At 46.6% G+C, this 21299-nt stretch overlaps 1 long non-coding RNA gene across 1 annotated transcript; it reads left to right on the top strand.

The window, feature by feature from the left end:
* Nucleotides 1-1592: 1592 nt before the first annotated feature.
* LOC129383309 (uncharacterized) lies at nt 1593-13959 on the top strand. The gene is made up of 3 exons (XR_008611175.1): nt 1593-1845; nt 13228-13271; nt 13892-13959. It is a non-coding gene; the product is annotated as an uncharacterized lncRNA (long non-coding RNA).
* The last annotated feature ends 7340 nt before the right edge of the window (nt 13960-21299 follow it).

The following is a 21299-nucleotide window of genomic DNA, read 5'->3' as shown; positions in this document are numbered from 1 at the left end:
TCACCCGGCAACCGCTGGCATTAGCCATTGAAAGGTTTGCAGACCGCTGCTTTGGCGCGTGAAAGCCTACAATTAATATACGTAACCTCTACGAGCGAAACGTCACAGAAACAAATGCGAAGCTTTCCAGAATGTCCTTCTTTCTAACAACAACAAATAAATTAATTCAAAGTTTATAATCAGCATCCTCCTTTCGCGTCCTACAAATGAAGCGAAGCAAGAGTCAAAGGTGATGGACACGAAAACAATTATCACTAATATGAACTCTTGCTCTTTGCAAGAGTTCAAACAAAAACAAGTGACCGTACGACACACAGCGAGCGAATGACTTCTTTCCCCTTTTTTCCCCTTGGCCATCAGCGTACTCAACAACTATTCTACTTCACCGCGTTATGTGACGTGCTGAAGAAAGTCATAGCCTTTCCGACAGCGCGCCACCATCCAAATTGAAATCATCACAAACAGGTATTTCACACGAAGAACACAAGAGAGAGAAAACTGTACGCGAACTCGAACGCGGCATTGATTCTCGGCCAACCAGTTAGTGCGTGCGCTTACCGATAGATGCCATGGCTAGTACTACATCTTAGCACATCACTCTCATATCGCCTCCCGTAAGCGCGACGCCGACAAGACAAAAGAAGAGCAACCGCGTCGAACAAAAAAAAGAAAGATGGGGAAGGGGGCAGGGACAGAAAACCGATACCGAGAGACGGAGATGCTCATTTCCTCATGCCATTTCTTTTAGGCATTTGACAATGAAATATTGAAAACGTATGACAAAAGGTAACGTATCAAATAAACAAAACAATCAACGCATCATACAAACACGCGAGGTAAATGAGCACAAGTTCGCCACTGTGAGCCAATAGTTATCAAACTAGTCGGCGTATGCACATATTTACAGCGCACGGGATGCAGGCACCTGAATGATAGCGACACGAGCACTTCCTCAAAGCAATCAATATAATGTCAAAACAGGCGCTAACAAAAGGCACACAATCGTACGTAAATGCTTTTTCTTTTTTTTCCCTGTTGACGAGCTCTCTTATTTCGCCCAGTTGCGCACCTATTTTGGCAAAGGCGCGGGCCCCAGTTACTTTCGTTGGCCAGTTACGGCCAACGATGGCCTGAACAACGAAACCCACCCCGGAAAAGAAAGCTACGTAGACCTGACTATGCAGCATTACCGTAGCGGTCAGAGAAACCAGCAGGTATCACATATTGCAACACATCATAAGGTAGCGTAGTGGTTATTTATCCTATGTGGGTGGTGAGCCATACGTTCTAGACCGGCTTCACTTATACTCGTGATTTATACTCACGCGGACCTACAGCCTCGTAGCTAAAGTGCTACAGAACGTCTGCATGTTTGCTTCATTATTGACGAGCACATCAGATATTCGACGAGGAAACAAAATACGGAAAATCTCGGGCTCTTCTAGAAAGCGCCTCTCAGACGAACCAATCAGCGACGACCGTACGCACCACTTGGAAAGCAGTGCTCTTGCCACGGCGGTTTTAGCAAACCTAGTTATATCGTATATTCTGTGAACCGCGCCAAGCAGCCCAAGCGAAGGAGTGACCGTACTCTAGGGATTAGCAGGCACTCCTGCAGCTTTCGGCGCCGCAGGAGTTGAACTTATGGAAGTTATGGCGCCAACGTTTGTCCGTTTGTCACAACGCTAACGATAACTGTCAAACAGTGCGCGGAGTTTTGATCCGTGCGTTTGTTAACGCGATTGCCGCTGCAACTGCACTTACCTCGTCGTGGACGGACATCCTCTTTATCGCAGCATCAATGCCTTCCCAGTCGGAGTTGATGTCCTCAGCGAGGAGAGCGAGGTAAGCCCCGTACGTTCGCCGAGTCGCGCCATTGTGCGCGCAGCGCATGTGCTGATTCTCCACGCTCGCTGTCGAACACAGCACCCGCTCGACTAGGACGGTCGGGGACACGAGAACGCGCACCAAGCTCTGGATGAAGGAACTCTTCTTCCATTACGTTTTACGGCCACTCTTGCAATTGTTTCGCGACTTTGGCACGCCGAGGCCAGTGATCGCTGCGCTCACGATCTAGCGGCAGCCGGTAGAGGCCGGGGCCTAGAGTAACCGCGGGCTGGGGATAGCCTGGGGAACGCATGGGGGGTGACGACAACTTCGTTGAGCGCATGCTGACTTTTCGGAGAGTCGCTTAGGGGCGCGAAATCCCTTTCCTTTTTCCTGATGCCTGTTCTGGCGACGTACATGTTCGGGGCCACCCTCATGAAGCAGTTGTTGGAAGCAATGTTTATAAAACGAAATAACAGGCAATCGGTGAAGGACTGACCAATATGTTTCAAAAGTTTGCAGTCATAAAGAAGTACGTAATCAGTCACAGTCGGTTTTACCGATTGTCTTGCTTTAGCAAGCTGACTGCATGTTATTTAATCTAGTGTGTGCCTCAACGAGTGCTTGTTGTGTTATGCTTTCATGTTTCCCGCGTGAGGTTGTTACGCATTGCGTTGAAGACTACAGGGTGTGTGCTGTCGCATCGTTGCAGTGTTTCAAACTCCAGCTAAATACTTTCGACCTTAATCCCTTCGTATATGCATATTTAGACGCGCCCATGAGCTCAGTAATACGATGACCGACTGCACAGTCACGAACGATATTGAGGGGACAGTGAGTTCGTTTTCAAGCAACGATTGCGCGTGTTGTGTGGGCTCGAATATGACACGTTAAATGTAACACGGATGTTTCCGGTGTGTGCGTGCATGCGTGCCACCTGAGCTTGATTATGTACCGGTGGCTTGTATTCTAACGGCGCGTTGGTACACACGAAGACAAAGTGAAGGAGCGGTGAAGGAGCGGTGGAAGAGAAGGAAGACGAGTATACTGTTTTTGGCCTGGTGGCCTTGCCCCATCCAGTGCTTTAGTGCAGAGCCTTCTAAATAAACGCCTGGCGCCTTGTAATATGTCCTATAGTATAAGCTAAAGAGGCCTTGCAGAATAACTGTAAAAAAAAAAAAAAAAGAAAAGAAAAAAAAAAAACTTGACAAATGTCATTCGCATCATAAGAGTTCTCATCATCATCAGATTCTCATACAGGTGTCTTCTGAGAATGCTTCGTGTCGGCGAATTTGTTAGGACTAGAGCCCTTCCATGCACCGCCTTCGAGGCTTGATCTTTCAATCATTTTTTCGTGTCCAAAGGCGTACAAGAATATCCTTCTGCAAGCGCCATACGCTAATCACGCATCACCTCCGTGAATTCATCGCGCTGCTCGATGCTGCAGCATCGCATTCTTGGCCTTTAGGCAACCACTTCATGGAGCGCGTTTATATATCGTCGCTGTGTTGGTGATCGCGCTCGACCGCGGCTCGCCCACTTCGTGTGGCACGACGACTGCGCTCTAATACCGGCCTTTGGAATTTCCTGTTGTCACCGAGTAAAATGGATGCCCCTTGGCAACAATGTGGACCACGGTACTCGTGTTGCAATCGTGTGGTTTTACGTGCCAAGATAACCGTCTGATTATGAGGCACGTCGTAGTGCGTGGGATACCCCGGATTACTTTCGAATATCTTGGATTCTTCAACGTGCACCTAAGTTAAAGTACGTGAGCGTATTTGCACTTCGCGCCCATCGACATGCGGCCGCCACGGCCGGCATCGAACCAGCGACCGCGAGTGCAGCATCGCTACGCCATAACCACTGTGCCACCGCGTCGGGTAAGAATCATTCAGCGACGCTAAGCGATCAGAGGAATGGCTGCACATGGATTTGGCATGCCTTCGTGGTTGTGGCTTCAGATGTTCTTGCTGAGTTATACCTACTACAGTACTACCCTTTTATCTTTCCCAATTACCTGGCAATCGTAGTTTTCTTAACAAAGTGAGGCAAAGAAGTATGCGCATATGCAATGCGAACGGTTACATTTATGACGCAGTTTCGTTATAATCAATTTACAGTCATACCGCCGTTTGAGGCCACAAGGACGAAGTTTACGTAAATCTGTACTATCCCATCATTCCCATGCAAGCTAGGCCGCCATGCTACGGTTCCTGTAGTTTCCTCTAGTATGTCTTTATTGTCAAATCCGCCATATTGTCAGTTATTATTGGCGCACAATGCTGCTGCAGCCTCTCTGGTTGATTCAATATGCCGCCATTACAGAATTTCACAACATGACGTAATTTGACGCTGTCTGGAATAGCACCCTGGTAGTCGGCAAGATGCGCCTCTTGACGCTCATGACCTGCGACATTCAGAGCCAAGCCGACGATTTAGCCTTTTTTTTTTCTTTTTGATGCGAAAGCGTCAAATGGCCCATTGAACGAAGAATCCGGCGTCTGTCGTCTGTAGCAGCGAAACGGCCCGTAAATTCCCGTTGGCTACGACGCCACGTCACGAGCTGTGCTTCAATGGAGCAGAGGGGGCGAAAGGGTGACGCCAGGGTGAGCGGGCGACACCACGTCACCCTCGCTCTCGGCACGAGTGTTCTTCGACGCAGCAGGGCGGGAGAAGGGCACACCGAAGCCCCTCAATAAATTTAGACGATTTAGCTGTAGCGCTAGCGCGCCAGGTGTTGTGTGAGGGAAGGCATCGCTGCGCCGGTGGCATGCGGCGTTGGCACCCCAGGTTTCTGCTGCTTGTTGGCTCGGGCAGCACGTGCCGCTGTGGCATATTACTCGCAGCGCAAAACTCGAAGGACTGCTCAACGCCGTTCAACTGGACATTAATGCTGTCGCATTCACAGCTCATAAAATGTGCTTAGGTGGCCTCGGATATCTGATGTCATCATGTCGGCGCCTTTAAGTGGCACCGGACGCTCTTCGTCTCTTGGCAAACAAAGTGAAATCACGAAATGTGGTGAAAAACGCTTAATACAGTCAGCATGAACACAAAGTTCTGCATATGCATCCAAGAAGCCACGGAGAATAAACATCCACAGTTACACAAGGAAATAGAAGTACTTCGAATTGTCCGAGAATTAAAACATACAGAAGTTTCTTTTCTTTTTTTTTTTTTTTTTTTTTTTTTTTTTTTGCAGACGAGTGGAGGAAACGGAAGTACACGTACAACATATTACGAAGCTATCCTGCACAACATATAACAAGCACAGGCATACGTTACATTTGCAGCGTGTTTTAGAGCACAGCTCTTAGGCGCCCGTTCGTGCGGCGAGCGACGGTGGCGTAACCGAGCGAACGAGCACAGCGGAAGATGAAAGCGAACGCGGCGCGCAGTGAGGGAGGAAAGAGGCGAGGAGGAAAGCGGAGAGGAGGGTGCAGCGGAACCACGACGCGGAAGGCGGAGGAGGGTATGGCGAAAGCGTGACGAGAAAAGCGTAGTGCGGCGACAACGGCTGCGAGATGGCACCAGAGTGGCGCGCATCGGTGCTTTAGCGCGTTGTCTGGGAGCTCTGTCGGCGGCTGCTGTGAATCTCGCCTGCGTAACCCATGCGTTGGCTCTTGCAGTCTCCAGATTCGCGCGGCAGTCGCGCCGTACTTCGCTTCATTTGCAACGTGCCGCATGAGATAGATTGTCGTAGCTAGCCAATATATCGCCAAATGAAAACACATATAAAGCTGCGCTCAAATTTCGCATTAGGGAATATCGTAATTGTAGATGCATTCTTTGCTTATATGCAGGCATTGCGTAGCGAAGGTGGCGATTTGTAGAGAAGTTCCTAGGCGGAGCGGACCTACTTTGCCAGTAGTAATGTGAGTTTTAGAAGATTAACAAAATTCGTTAAACTATTTTCGTACCTTAGAGGCCCTACTAATTAGATAACAATAATAATAATAATAATAATAACGGGAGTGCAAAATCGCACCTAATTCAGGATATTGATAATCAAATTTCAACGCTCAATCCAGGCAGAAACCGGGCGCGCCCCGCTGCTACGTCAGGCGTAAACACCTCGTAACAAACAGTGTGACGATCTTTGAATGATGTCATGTCACGGCAAATAATGACACGGCACATCGCGGAAGATACTTGACAGGCAAGACGTACCGTGTCAGCACCTGCCGCTCCTGGCCGCGACGTTCAGTTTAAAACTTGATCGCGCTTTTCGTCACGAGGCGTTTCCGTCTGACATGAGAACGGGGCTGCCTGTTCTGAGCTTCCGGCGCGTTTGGTGCCGATATTGCTCGGATTGAGCGTGGAAATTCGATTACGAATATGTCTGTGTGCGATGTTGAAGATAATGAAAAAAAAGGGGACGCATTAAAATTAGACTGCCTCCAAAATTTAAACAAGAACACCCAAGGCACTCACTAAAACAGAATTAATTTTTGTTAATTAGTCTCTCAAATTCGCGTTAACAGTAGCAAAGTATGTTCTCCTCGCCTAGGAACTCCTCTACCAAAACGCGACGTGTTCGCTACGCTCACAGCGTCTTTTATTTAAAAAAAGAAAAGCTGCATAGTCTTTAAAAAAACGTTATATCAACTGTTATATTGTGGCTGTTGCATTGAAGGGGAAATTTAATATAAACCTAAGAAACACATTTAGAGAGAGAGAAGTGCTTCTCTCAGGGTGAATGGTCGAGTAGCCATTGTAGGAATGAAGTGGTTGCAGCCGACCCGTTCCAAACGAAGTGCTGTCGGGCACTCGCGAACCTCCTGAAGCCTCGCCGGACGCGCGGATCTCGTGCAGTGATGACCCGGCATCGATCATCAGGCAAGTCAGAGCTGCAAACGAAAGCACACAGAACACAATGCTGCGCCCGATCTGGGAATCGAGCTAACGACCTGCTGGCTTGAAGGATGGGAGCATGGCGCTAGGCGAGTCTAGCCTTGCTAAGCATTCACTCCACCCCGTCGCAACGTCACGCCAAAGTTCGCAAAAGTGAACCCCCGCAAGGTGGTGGGTCCGTGCATACTGCCCCGGGATGCGTTCGGGCGACCGTCAGCTGGGTTGCCAGCTACAGGACTAGCAATTAGACGTCGATGGCGTGGCCCGCGCGCTCTCTTTATTTTTCGCTCCGCTTTGTGCCTCTCAGTAATGCACCGATGATCCATGCGAATGACCGAGACTCGATAGAGGCAGTCACCGAGCGATAATTACGGTCACCGCGGACTTCCGCGCTCACGAAAAAGCCCTCCGCCCCAGCATTATTCCGCGCAGGCGTCGCGTTAGGAGCGCTACACCGAAACAAATTAACGACGGATGAAGGTTTCCTCTTTCCATTCATCTCCTTTTCGCTCATGCCAAAGTATCGAGGAGCAAAACGTTATTGTCCTGCTAGGCGCACGGTTTTACGATGCAGCACCGCGCAGTGACGCTCCGTCTGCGAATGAAAAGTAATGCAAGATGGCGCCGAACGAGCACGGTTTTTCGTTCATAATGATATTTATAGCGAATTTCTCATTTCGCGCCGCAATCTCTTCATTGCTTTATTTATCCCCTCTTTCTTTCTGTACCGTCCTTCGGACTAAAAGTCGTTATTAAAGCATCCCGGCAAAACGCTCGCCACATTCACCTCTCTCTCTCTCTTTGGGAGGGGGAAGAAACGGAGGGGGCGCTTGCTCTCTAAGCACGCGCGCCAATGTTCACGCTAGCTCGGCGCTGCTGCCGTTCCCGACTGTCCGTGATGCGCACATCTCCAGTGTTCTGGCATGCGCACAATGCGTGCGGAAAGGTGACGCCCTGAGGCTGTGGTACTGAATGATGCGCGCCGAGGAGCATTGTTTTCTGGAAAGTTAATAAAAGCTAGCGGCGCACTCATCACGAAGGCCCCCCGCATCGCTGGCAGCCGTTACGATGGCCTCGCGCTGGAGAAGAAACTGCACCACCGCTCAAATGCTCGAGCCACTCTCCACTAGTCCCGCCCTCGCTTCCGCGCCGCCATCTTGGAACCTCTAACAAATGCACGACTCGGCTCATTAACGAAACGCTGGCGGCCCAGGGAGCCGGGGGGGGGGGGGGGGGGGGGGGGGGGCGTTAGTTGCTAGCGGGCGCGTATAAAAGGCCCGTGCACAGCGTCGCTGCATGCAGATTGGTGGGCCGGCTCCCAGAATACCCGGCAGCTTGGCCCGTTGCAAACGCGAAAGAAAGACAGCTTTGGTTAGTTCATCGTGGGCAGAGCTTGCGGCACCCCCTGCTGGGCGCTGCGGTGCGCAAATGGACTGATCGAGTTGAGCTGTGCTCTCGGCCACCCCTGCCACAACCCACGAACGGTCCTGCAGCACGCTCCCTCTGCATCCGCCTAGGAAACAACCTGCCTGCATTATTCCTACTGTTTTCCTCCCGGTTAGTGTGGCAAACTAGATTTACTGGAAGCAGCGCGTCTGCCGGCCGGAGTTATATCCCGGCTGCACCCAGTTGCCTACTGCGTTTTCTCGCACTAAACATCCTCCACGTGGCGGGCTCTGGGTGTCTGCAGCCATCCGTACAGCCCTTGAGACTATTTTCCTCGTGGGGAAAACAAATGCGGTCGGGGGCAGAAGCTCACAAAGTGTAAAGTGAGTTATGTGCTCCTGGCATCCGGGTCGCACGCGTTCCGCCTACCACTGTGCCATGCCACCACTAGCGTGTGGCAACAAAAATTATTTTGCTAGGGGCATATCTGAAACCTACAATAAATGCCTCATCCAGAGCCTCAGGCCCTTCGGATCTGGAACCATGTCGCATATGCAGTGAAACAGATGCTACAGTGTCGCATGTATAACTGTAGAACAACAGCTTAGGCATTCATTGGATGAACAACTGTTGCCTTTTTCTTAAGCCACTATATAAGTGGTCCTAGTCACAATCAACTAAGAAAATGCCAGTATAATAGGGTTCAGTATATATGAAACCAAGTGCCTTCCTTAGCACCTAGTTTTTCTAAGCTATATAGCTATCTACATGTCATTTCTAGGTTACTTTTCCGTTGTTTGTAAACAGCAATTACATCAATAAGAAAGTTGCATGCAGCACCGAAAAACATCCAATGTACTTGTTTTCGTGAAGCCTTATATGGCGTTCTTGTTTGCTCAGGCCAGAGAATGGCTGTATCGTTAAACTGATCATACAAAACAGGATATCAACATCCTCCTTTTAGCTAACAGTTTGCTGCTGAAAAGAGCATGCAAGACTGCACTTGTAATAAAGTGTTGCATAATGGCAACATTTCAGTGAAGTGTTACCTGCCATGGTGGTGTAGTGGATTTGGCATTAGACTGCTATGGCTGAATGTGCGAGATCAAATCCCAGTCGCAGCAGCCGCATTTTGATGGGGTGAAATGCAAGAATGCCTGTGCATTGGGTGCACATTAAAGAACACCAGGTGGGCAAAATTAAACTGGAGTCCTCCACTACGGCGTGCCTCATAATCATATTGTGATTTCGGCCCCCAAAACCCTGGAATAAATTTTTTTTACTGGGGCATTGTTTATTGCTAACTACAATGTGGCGACTTTTGCTCGAAATACTAGTTAGGCATTTAGCTTATTAGTTCTACAAAATCGGCAAACCACTTATGCAGAACTGCTCTTAGAAACTATTTGAGCAGTGGCAGTTTCTGCCATGCTTTTGTGAAAGTGACTGATGTATCCTAGACCACCTTTTCAGCAGCAGAACAAAGTTCATTTCTCATCAAGCATGCAGTTGGCCATCTGTATACTGAACCCAATGGAAAATCTATACACTGACATAAACCATCGCACAGTGTTTCATAATAGTCACAATAAGTCCTTGTGCTAGTCGATGGCAAAACATTATCCTATGACGTTTCGTTAAATCGTAATTCAAAAGATCACATCAAGCTTTTCAGGTTCTTTGTGTGAACAAAGAGAACTTACTTAAGACAGTATTTTGTCCGAGTCAGTTGGGGGATTACTTCTCAACCTGAGTAAGCATCAATCCCTCGCTGATGTGTAAGTAACAAAGCAAGTGCACATAGGGTTGGTATGGCCCAACCCTATGTTCACTTGCTTTGCAAAACAATCATTTGTACTAACTGTTGTTACAATGCTAAGCACTGGATTATCCAGATTGATATTTGTGAACACACACAGCAGATGTGTCAAACAAATCGGTAGTTATCATTTACCTCTACCACTGCATCATTATGTGGACTACAGAAGCTTTTACACTGTTTCTACCTTTTTGTAAAAGCTTCTTTTTATTTGATAGCTAAGCATAACATTGCTTTGCATGTTTTATAATCAACAAAATTCAGTAAATAATATGCTGCTTTTTCATGCATCTCTGGCAAGTCACATGTAATTAATTTTTTTTAGTGCAACTACGTGTGGTATCCCACCAGACCCACTGTGTCCATGGGGGGTGCCTTTGTATGTTTAGCTTTGAGGGAGCACAGTTGGCTGTCGATGGCAGATTCTGCTCTAATTAGCAGATGACAAGACTTTGGAAGAGGATCACCTGGAGCACTCTGTTCGATTAAACTCCCCAGGGTGACGAGCACAGTCCCTTGCCAACAGGCACTCATTAGACTGGCTCAAGCTAATTGAGGTTCTAAAAGCATTCGGAGCAGATGTCACTGCAGACACAGGAGCGTTGTCAACTAATGAGTGCTCTGTGATTCTGCAGCCTCAATGGGTCCCGAAGGGTGGAGGTGGGCAGTGTCTGCTGCAGGCACTTAAATTACCAAATCTAAGCTGTAGAGTCCTTTGACCATCTGACATCGTGTTGCTTCTACAAGTGTTCTTTTGTCTGTGGTCAAGCTTCAGCAATGCAACAAATATTTGAATCATTTATTATCAATAGTGGCATTCAAATTCGAATGCTGAAATTAACAAATTGAATCAAATGCAGATATATGAACAATGCAAGGTTGAATACTGAATCAAATATTAGCATCTTTCTGCATCTGCGTTGAAAAAATTATGTGAATAAGAATAGCGGCTCAAATGATTTTATTTCCTTTAATACAGACTATTCATAAATCTATTCAACTGAGCTGTATATAATTTGGTAAACTTATAGTTTGTGGTTGACATGCAATGGGCACTTCAAGCAAATGTAGTGCACTACATGCATTCATCTTATTTCATGGTTCACTGACTATACTAGACATCATAACTCTCCAGATTCGGCCATAAACGAATATTAAAATATTTTCTTATGTATGAATTACCCAAATCAAATACTCAAATTAAAAACAAGAGTGCTTGATTTATATTAAGAATATTCACACACCCTAGCTGCCAAATGGCATAGTGCCTAACTGTTCCAAGTCATAAGAAGCACCACTAGGGTGACTTCTTTATTCCACGTGCTACATTAACACGCTTCACTAATCATTTCATTGTGTGGGGATGGACAAAGTCTTATGCGTAAGGCTATGAACAGACTAGACAAGAGACTGTGGAATGCATAATCTAGCCCACAGAGACGTTACATGCCTAAAATAAACGCACTGTATTTGCGGGAATAACGGCTAGCCATCGGTCATCATGCTAAAATAGACTAAAGGAGGGAATAATGGTGCACCTTAAAGCATTGAGATGGAGAAGAATGTTGATTGTGCTGGTGGTGCAAATTGAATGCAGACGGAAAGAGTTGTTTAAGGGAGTACAGTGCTCAATGGCACTTGCAGTTTACCGTAAAAACCCTCGTATAATATGAACCCACATATAGTACGAGGTGACACTTTTGGGACGCGAAAAAGTTTTATCCGCGTATAATACAAGTCAGGAAAACTCGAGGAAAACATTTATTTAAATTGCACTCCGCACTTCAATCGCTGTATTCCTCAGCTGTACTCTCTTCGGATAGTCTTTTGTCGGACATATCTTCCAAGAGGTACTCGTCCTCTGTGCCATCAAGCACGTTCGAGATGCCGCACTTCTTGGATGCGCGACACACAAGGTCCTCTGGTATGCTGGCCCATGCGTCCACAATCCACTTGCATAGTGTGGCTGGCGAAGCCCGCTTCAGCCGCCCAGTCGGCATCACTGCAGATTCACCTGAGCGCATCCAATCTGTGTAACACTGCTTGACCGGTCCTTGAACGGCTTGTTCACACAAACATCTAAAGGCTGCCGCTGAGACATCATCCCACCTGGGATAACGACGAGTTCAATGCCGGATTCGCGCAACAGCCCCTTCACTGAGTCGGCCAAATGGCAACGAAATGCATCCAGCACGAGGATGGACGGGAACGACAACAGTGCGCAGGGCCGCCTACACCAGACGGACTTTATTCAGAGTTTTTATCCAGTCGAGCACAAGATTCTCGTTCATCCAGCCTTTCTCATGGCATCTCAAGACCACATTTTTTGGCAGCTCCTCACCTTTAGGCACTGTCTTGCACTTGAAGACGACATAGGGCGAGAGCTTGCGTCCATCTGCCGTGCACGACAGCATAAACTTGTTTAGAGCCCTTTTCGTGCATGGTGAGGGGTGATGGCATGTCCAGATAAACTGGTGTTTGGTCAGCATGGCCGATTTGCCTTGGCTGGAAGGTCTTGGACTTGCACAGCGAAATAATGTGGTGCTAGAAAGCCACAAGCAGTTCTTTGAACGATTCGGGCAGCTTTTGCGAAATCGAAGTTCGGCGGCGTAAGGAAAATCCAGCACGGCACATGTAGCGATAAATCCAGTGCTTGCTCGCTTTGAAGGCGGAGCTTGGTAGCCCTTTTTCTCTTGCAAGCTCCTTAGCCTTTGCCTACATAAGCTCCATGCTCACAGCTAGATGCGTGGCTTGCTGTTGGTGTACGAACTTCATCAGGGCGAGTTCGATTTCCGGGAATGTCCCACTGCAAAAGCTTCTTCGCAATCCGCTGCATGCGAAAAGGGCTTCCCTCGTTGACTCCAAACTGCCTCCTGCCCGCACGGTTGCTGATGTCCTGTGCAGCTAAAAGAACTTTTCTCTTGAAAGCAGTCGAGTACTGTTTTCGTGGTCCAGACATCTTGGTCCTTCAATGCGGAATAAAAAAGATGCACTTCGCGAAGTGTGGTTTGCACATGTGCTGCCACGGTGCGCACTGAACAATAAAGAAACGATGCTGTAGGCACGCAGCAATAACAAAACCAAGCCATAGCCACGCAGCAATAACGAAGTCAAGTCATAGCCACACAGCAAAAACGAAACCAAAACTTCTAGCCCAAATTTCTAACTGAAATTTTTGTTCGGATCCACATATAGTACGAAGTGAAAATTTGGAACGCTAATTAAAGGAAAAGAATGTCATATTTTAGGCGTGTTCTTACGGTAATCTTTAAGGAAAAGAATACATAAACTTATCTGGCTGGCTTGTAATATGTCTTCTGCTTCTTTACTTTTAATAGTGATCACTGGAATTCACCTGCTCCTGTTCTGTGTCCTACCAAAGGTACGTGTCATGCAACAGCTGACATGGGAGCAATGCATGCACCACATTTATCTTTGAAAATGGTGAAATGATAAACATGTCGCTGTCAACAGCCCTGGCAGAACAGCCAGTTTTGATGTTGCATACTGTGCCAGTGTGACTGAAGAGCCGCTGCATTACAAGACCACAACTCATTCTACAGGCATTAAGCAGTTTATGTCCAGTACCATATTAACTTATTTCTAATACACACTTGATTTTTCACTGAGTGAAATGAAAAATGCAGTGCCTTCAGTAGTAATGTGCATGCCATATTTCATAATTAGAAAAATGCAAAATGCAGTAACCTGATCGTTCCATCTCGATATTTTCATGGTATGACAGTGAAATAGCGATTTGTTCTCACTTGGAAAAAATCAAATTTATTGCATCTGGGCTGTATACCAGGGCATTGCTCGTCTTCATTGTTCAAGGTCTGCGGTGATAATAAACTTCCGGCACTTGCATGTGCTTGTAACATCCACAGTTCGGAAAAGCACGGCGTTCAAGATAGGGATGCAAGATTTGGACACCTTCTATTGTAGTCTTGGTTTTGTACACTGATGCTAGCGTGCATGTCATAATTTAGTGATTCTTTCCAGATGAAAGTGCGCATTACAGTCATCTAAATACAGAATGTGCCACGCCTACTCTGCCTTGGCACTTTTAGTAAGTATATGTCATTTTCTGACCATCTACATATGCACATGTGCATCAACATTCAAGCTTATTAAAAATGCAAATGTTTTATGTCTGTGGATTCTATGAAAATTAGTGCATGCATACACCCTGAAATCTCTCTTGTGACTTATTGAAGTATTGTAGTTGTTTGGTCAGGTTATGACGCTGCAGTCACAACCAAACATTGTATTATTGTGCCAGAAGTGCATCATGAATAGGAAATAAGGTTTTGTAGTTCTGTTATCCACCATATGCAACAAAAGTAGCATATTGTGGATAATGAAACTACAGCAGTTGATGCTAAGAGCAGGCAAGCCTATGACGTCAGAAGCTCCAAATGTGTGATTCCAGGTTACCAAAGCATTCACGGGTAAATTGAAAAACTTTGTTTTAATAAAGTTGAGACCACAAAATTCACTTATATTTCAGTTTCACAGTTTGTTGGAGGGAGAACATGATGAGATAAAGAATTGCATTGCAACAATGTGGTGTCATGGCCCCTTTATTTAATTCATTGACTTGTTAAAAAAAAATTTGTTTTTATGGGTCTTTCAATTCAAAATGCCCTTGTTATTTCTAAAACTGTGAATCTCACTCATCTTGTTTGTTCCTGTTTCATTGGTTCATATGTTAGTTCCAGCTGCCAAATTTCTTTTCGTGTAATGACTGCTACTTTTCTTTCAATATATTCTTCACTGACACATTACCAAAGGTTCTGCCCACACATTTTTAACACAAGAATCTCCTTCTACTTATTTTTCTTATGCCAAAATGTTTCGTTAAAAAAGGGAATTATGGCTTGAAAGTGTTGTTGTGGCAAGGCAGAGGTGTTGTAGTACAGTATACACATATTTGCCAACTCTCCCTAATTTTATGTAATGGTTACAAATTTGATCTGTTTATGATTTTACAAATGCTGCGTCATGATTTACAAAAAATGCCATTTGCGACAAAGATCTGCTTGTTGGTCTCTGAGCCTACCTTTGCAAGTTGGTGAAAGGACGTTACGGGAGTAGCTGCTTCGAGCAAGTTTATTTAGACAAGTTCCTAAAGGAATCGCAGTTGATAACAATGTAATCTCTGAAAAAGTCACTATGATCTAATAATAATGTATTGCTGTTCAGTCTCTCTGATTCTAAATTTGCTGCTGCTTCTGTGCTGCATCTAAAAGTAAATCGTCATTAATAATGTAAGCATTCAACGCACATTGGGTGTGTGGTCAGGGCAGACATTAAAAAAAGTCCATGCTACTCTTCCACCCCCTGTTGCATGTATAGACGTTCGCAGGTATGTACATAGTGACTACACACATATACCCCTTCCCCCAGTACAGAGTATCCAACCAGACATTTATTCCCCCCCCCCCCCCCTGTCTTTAATTTCCATTTTTCCCTGTTCTTCCTATACAGTATTCATAGCATAAAGTGTAGTGCGAATAGTCTTATGTGTATTTTGCGTTTAATTGTCACCGCCATTTTCATGTACCAGTACCAAGCTGCTGTTGTGTGGAGGCATGAACTAAAGTCATGGCTCTGTGAGCAGCTCATTCCCTCTCCTCCTACGTCAGCACCTTGTGTTCTTTTTTTTTTTTTCTCCTTTCTCCATGTGCTGATCAAGCACAGCTGTTGCCGGCTGTCTTAAAATAGCCAAGCAGAGCACACTTATACAGCCACTGGAAGCAGCACACGAAAGAACAGTGCACAAGTGATACTGTTATTTCTTTCTTTACGTGCGCAAATCAAGCACATTTGCTAGTGTCTAGCAGTAATGAAGAAAGCCTATTCATTATCGCAAACAACAAGGAATAGTGAAGAGCAACAGCAGCAAGTAAGTGAGAAGGCAAGTTGCTGATATTTGGCACTTTAGCTTTACTCCCCAGTGACTGTTGCCAGTAGTTGCTGACTGCATTTATTTTCTGGGCTACAAGTTCAATCAGCAACTTTAAGTACAGCAGTGATTTGCTTACATGAAATAAATTACGCATTTAGAGATTTATGTATGGTATACCCTCTTTATGCAATCAAGTGACAAAATGTGCTGAAGGATGTCGTGCCCAACAGATTGCACAAAATACAAATCATATAACAGATTCTCTTGCAAACACACGTCGAAGCAAAATATTTTCTTTTACAGTTTTTGTTGCAGTTTGGTGAAAATATTTCCACTGGGATTGAGCTACATAGTGGGAACAGTAATGACTTGCACAAATTTCGAGCACTTCATGTTCATAGGCTTCGGCAAGACATACTTATCACAATAATGTGAAATATATTGTTGAACAGGACCATTATAAAATAAAAGCCCAGTTATGGCTATTTATGCTGCCTGAAGCAAAAACAGTACTTTTGGGAATTATGGTGCGAGGACTACAGTGTGGCAGCATGCCTACCATTGGGCACAACATTCAACAGCACCTCTCAGAAAAGTGTATGAGGCATATTTCAGTCAGAACAAGGGCTCCACTTGCTTCCTCTTTGAGCAGAATAACAGTTTCTGAGACCGTGTAACCTGGCATGACATAGCTGAGCACACAGCCCATCGGTTCACAAAAGGTATCCAAAATCTTTTGTGGTACTTTCAGGTCACTGCATGACAATGCACAGAGTCTGCTTTTAAACACCCTCTATTAAAAATAGTATCAGAAGACCTGCAATCAAGTCGCTACATTATACAGGGTACCGCCGTAATGCTGCTGAGAATGCGTCCAGCTGGTTATAAGTTGTCTATACCAGCACTGACATTCTCACAGACTGCTACCTTGAAGAACTGCCATCATGGCACAAAGCTGTGCCCTTAATACAATCTACATATCTCCAGACTATTTCCAGGGGTACTGTACAGCAATTGTTACTGACATCAAATGCAGGCCATATGTAACAGTGTTAAGCCCCTGTGTCTTGTACCAACATCAGACTGAGGAATGCATTGTCTGTGGACAATAAACTAAAACTTAAGGTATAATATCCTCAGTCGTTCCCAATTTGCACAGAAATAAGCTCTCGGCTGCCTTTGAACTTTAAAACTTTATACTAGCATCTCATATAGGAACCTAACTACACCAAAAGCATCTTATAATATAAATGTAATTTAAGCAATAGCTGAACGTGTTAAGTTTTGAAGTATGCTGCTTGTGAACATTAACCGTATCCAAGTACCTGGCCGTTACCTGTTGCATGATGGCTGGAAATCCAAAAAGATTCATGGTCTGCCGGTCAATTAGTCTTGGGAACATCTGCAGCGTGGGATCCAAAGCCAACTGCAGTGCAGTCGGAGTTGTAGCCGGTGTTGCGGCTGCTGCAGCCGCTGCTGCAGCCATGTGGGCACCCGTAAGTGATCCATCAGTTGTAGTTGATGCCATGTTGTAGTCTGTATTTGCTACCACTTCACCCTCCACAATTGGCGATGATGATATCACGAGGTTCACAGCGTCTCACACTTTCAGATGTGGTTTCAGTTCTCAATATCTGTCACTGCAGATTTGTTCCAGGTTTTCAGCAGGTTAGGTGGTTGTTCTGAATGATCAAAGATACATACACTAATGCCCGCCGAAGAGGAAAGAGTATGAGAAAACTCTTCAATCTGCTTTCCAGGTACAATCTCACTTTCGTGGCCAGAAAGTCTGCTTGTTCAAAGCTGATTAGGTTCGGAACTATCACAAAGCTCTTGCAATTTTTTTTGATGAAAAGTTAATATGCAACAACGTCAACAGCTGCCTGTCCAACTTGGACAAACACCGCAATCTTGGAGACAAGTGGCACTTTGCTTCCAAAGTATGCTGCACGATGAGCCTACACCTTATGTGTCGTCCTTTTCAGAGCAGCTGCTTAGTCACAAACAATTGCCTATCAATCTAGCTGCTCTTGTCACCAGCTTTTCTTGAGGGGCTCAGGCTCTCATCATCCAGGGAGCGTGTAACTGAAGCTCTCTTTAGCACAGGTTCATTGGGTGGTTGGCAAGCTCATGTCGGGTGTGCTAGGACCACACTGAGGGTAGCACCACAGAAACACACGAGCAGAAACTGCACTTGAATCACAAAAACACCAATGCATAAATACTTGCTGTAAATCTCAAGATATAATCTGTTGGAGCTTGCCGTCCACAGATGCACAATTGTTGTCTTGCTTTAGCCTACGAGCGAGTACTTCAGGCCTCCAATTCACAAGCATACGTTAGGTAATGTAAAAAAAAAGATTTCTTGCACTTTCAGCTGTGCAGAAAGCTCTTCACATGAGCTTGAACAAGGAAGAAAAACTCGTTTTCCTTTCTGCCATCCATCTGCACATGAAGAGAAGCAAATGGAGTTGGCACACACTGCACATGCATGGCATGCGATTGTTGTGTTTCTTTCAACAGGTTTACCTTGCAGAGGAGTATTGTGGCCAAAATAAATTGCTGTTATACAAGGTACAGTAGACGAGGCTATCCGTTTTTCTTGGTGAGACACTTCTCTGCGGGCAAAATCACTGGTCAAGGTTTTCGTCAGCCTTGTTTTCTGAACCAACACCACAGCCCAGCCACTTTCACTAGCACTCTACGTAATGGTGATCACGTGACAGTGTGCAGTGCTAATCACTCAATGTGCCACATCACAGTGACACCTTTCTATTTCAGTCAGCTCAACCGAATTTCACCGGAGGAAGCTGCCTTGCAGTCACCAGGCCAGGTGATGGATCTTTATAATCGTCGGTGATACAAATACATTGGGAAGTTGTGTGGTATCTAACAATGGAGTGATCCTCTTGACAGTCACAGCGTGGGCTCCTCAGATACACAACCACAATTGCCACTGCCCCGTTGAAATGATGCACTTGAAATGTTGAACGTAAGGCTCACAAGCAGAAGTTCTGATAACAAACTTGTCTTATATTCCACACTTGACCGGCAATACACACAAGGTCTACAAACTTGAAAAGCCACTCTGAGAACTGCTGATTAATGCCACTGAAGACAGTCTTTGAACAGGTCACGCACAAAGGCTATGTTGAAGGCACAGAAATGGAATGTCCGTAGCACTCGAGCGAATTCCTAATTGTTGCCAGCAAGCCAATGGAAGGCACGAATATCTGGGATCTCGAATAAAGGGAGGAAGTGCCTCGCAAGAAACGCACGGGCTCTTCGTCGTTGCAACGATGGTTCAGCTATTGCGGCAATGACCGAGCTCTCACGAGAGGAACGACGCAGCAGCCTCGTTGTTTCAGGCTACCGTCCGGCGGTCGACGCGACGTCCACCCGGGGAGATTAGGCGAAACCCGCGAGCACACACACAACACGATCCAGCAGGGCGCAGCGGTAGCGTCCGTTAATCCACGCACGAGGATGGGATGTGAACGCGGCCTTCTTGCTCCCGTCGTGGCAGTAGGCTTATACTAACGTCACTACGCAATCCGCTGGGGGGGGCACCATGAGTGTTCGCGAAGGAAGGAAGGAGCTGGAAAGGCAGGCACAAAAAAAGAAAAGCGCGCCTCGGCAAGATTCCTCCTTTCTCATCCCCCTTTCCCCGTGGCTCAGCGAAAGAAAACCGTTTGGTTCGAGCTCGCGTCATGGGCTGGCAATGCTCGATGCTGCGCGGGCACCGGGGAAGGGACGACCCCCACCCGCTGCTCGGGGTTTCTATATCGGGAACCCCGCCGAGAGTCAGCCCCGGTGGGTTCAGAGAAAGAAGAGGGTGAAGGAGGGGAGGAGTGTTGGCGTGTACGCGTTTATATGCTCGTGGGATGCTCCGGCTCTCAGGGCTAGGCAGGAAAGAAGCCGGCGAAAGACAGCGGATGAAAAAGCACTGCGAGAACGAAGCGCGCATCTAGCGGCGCACGCCGTTCTCTTGCGCCCCTGACGGCACGAGCCACGGTGGCGCCGCCATGACCTGCCGTCGTGTGAGGCTGCCTGCGAGAGGGCGCTCCTTGCGCGCATGTGGTCACGCCAGATGGCGCGAGCGTCACGATCGGCGGTGTCCAGACTGGCACTTATGCGCACTCTCACCATTGCGAGGGAGGAAGCTCTCTCCTCGCCCCAGAATTTTTGGCATGCGTAAACTTTCCCTGACGCACGGTGGGCGCACTTCACCCCCTGCTTCGCTGAAGAAAGCCGTAGCCTTGTTTTAGCTCGATATCCAGTGTGTCGAAAGATATAGCTTGAGCCAGGTGGATTTATCTTTGCCGGCACTGCGGACAGTTCATTAGGCCTAACTGCGTAGACAAGTACGACGGAGACTATTTCAGGAGTCTTTCAGCGGCAGTCAGCGTAGTCAAATTTTGAGCGCGATACATGACACACGGCGTAAAACTCAAGCTATCTCAATCGTGGCTGGCGCAATATCAGAGGTGCCTGTGTGATGAACGCGCCCGCCGGTTTAAGCCGCCACCGCCTTCACTCAGTATTCTGGCCATGCGCAGAGGCCGCGCCATGTTGGGTCAGTCTGGCAATTTTTTCTTTTTTTTTTTTTTTTCCTGCGCACTGATACTGACGCCATGGATGGGAGAGCACGTGGCTATGGGTTGTGTACATAAGTGTGTGCATGCCTTCGAATAAAGTTAGTTGTGAGTTCAGCGCTGTCCTGTGTGTTCCTGCCTTCTGTCTTCGTTTTTTCGCGCTGCCCCTTCAAGATGTTCAACCAGTACCAACTCGCCCAAATGTCGATCCTTCTGGCAAATCTTGTAGATTTGCCAGACTGCAGGCGATGCAGGCGACTACTAGTGGGTGCAGGCAAAGCTTAGCTAGGGTGGTTAGCTTAATAAGCGTAAAGCGGTGGACGAGGACAACGCGCCGTGGAGAACTTGCAGTTAAGGAAGGCGTGCATAGATCGTTTGGGCGCAGTCGCCTGAGTTTGCTGTTCGGAACTTTGTGTGGCTTCCAGAGGAGCTGAATTATAAGAAATCGCCGGTAACGAAAATACACTGAAGGTGCACGCTTCCGTCTTTCTACCTAATCACGGCCTATTGCGTATGGTGCATTCCTGGGAGTCGGAACTGCACTTCCTTGGTTTGAGTGACACAACTCGAATTCATGGATATCTTGCCTGCTTCGGAGAAAGATTATTTCCATCGGCATCGCCTTTGAAAGGGGACGGCGACAAATATTCATCTAGCCCGCTTGAGCCAATCACATCTTACTACACCTGTAGCAATGTGGCATATTGCCTATTTCTCCTTGACCTTCTCTTCGCCGAAACTCTGTCTCTGTATTGTGCAGTTACCTATGCATGTAACAACTCCGGCTGTATCAGTATCTTCCTTCCCTTTTAAAAGTTGATACTCTAAACGTATGTTGCTTATCTCGACCGCGGATCAGTTAATGCTTCCATGTGTGCTTTGAATTCCAACACTTCTAAAATTA

Source organism: Dermacentor andersoni, chromosome 8 (genome assembly GCF_023375885.2).
Source record: "Dermacentor andersoni chromosome 8, qqDerAnde1_hic_scaffold, whole genome shotgun sequence".
Taxonomy (NCBI): domain Eukaryota; kingdom Metazoa; phylum Arthropoda; class Arachnida; order Ixodida; family Ixodidae; genus Dermacentor; species Dermacentor andersoni.
This window is presented reverse-complemented; position numbering and strand designations above follow the sequence as displayed.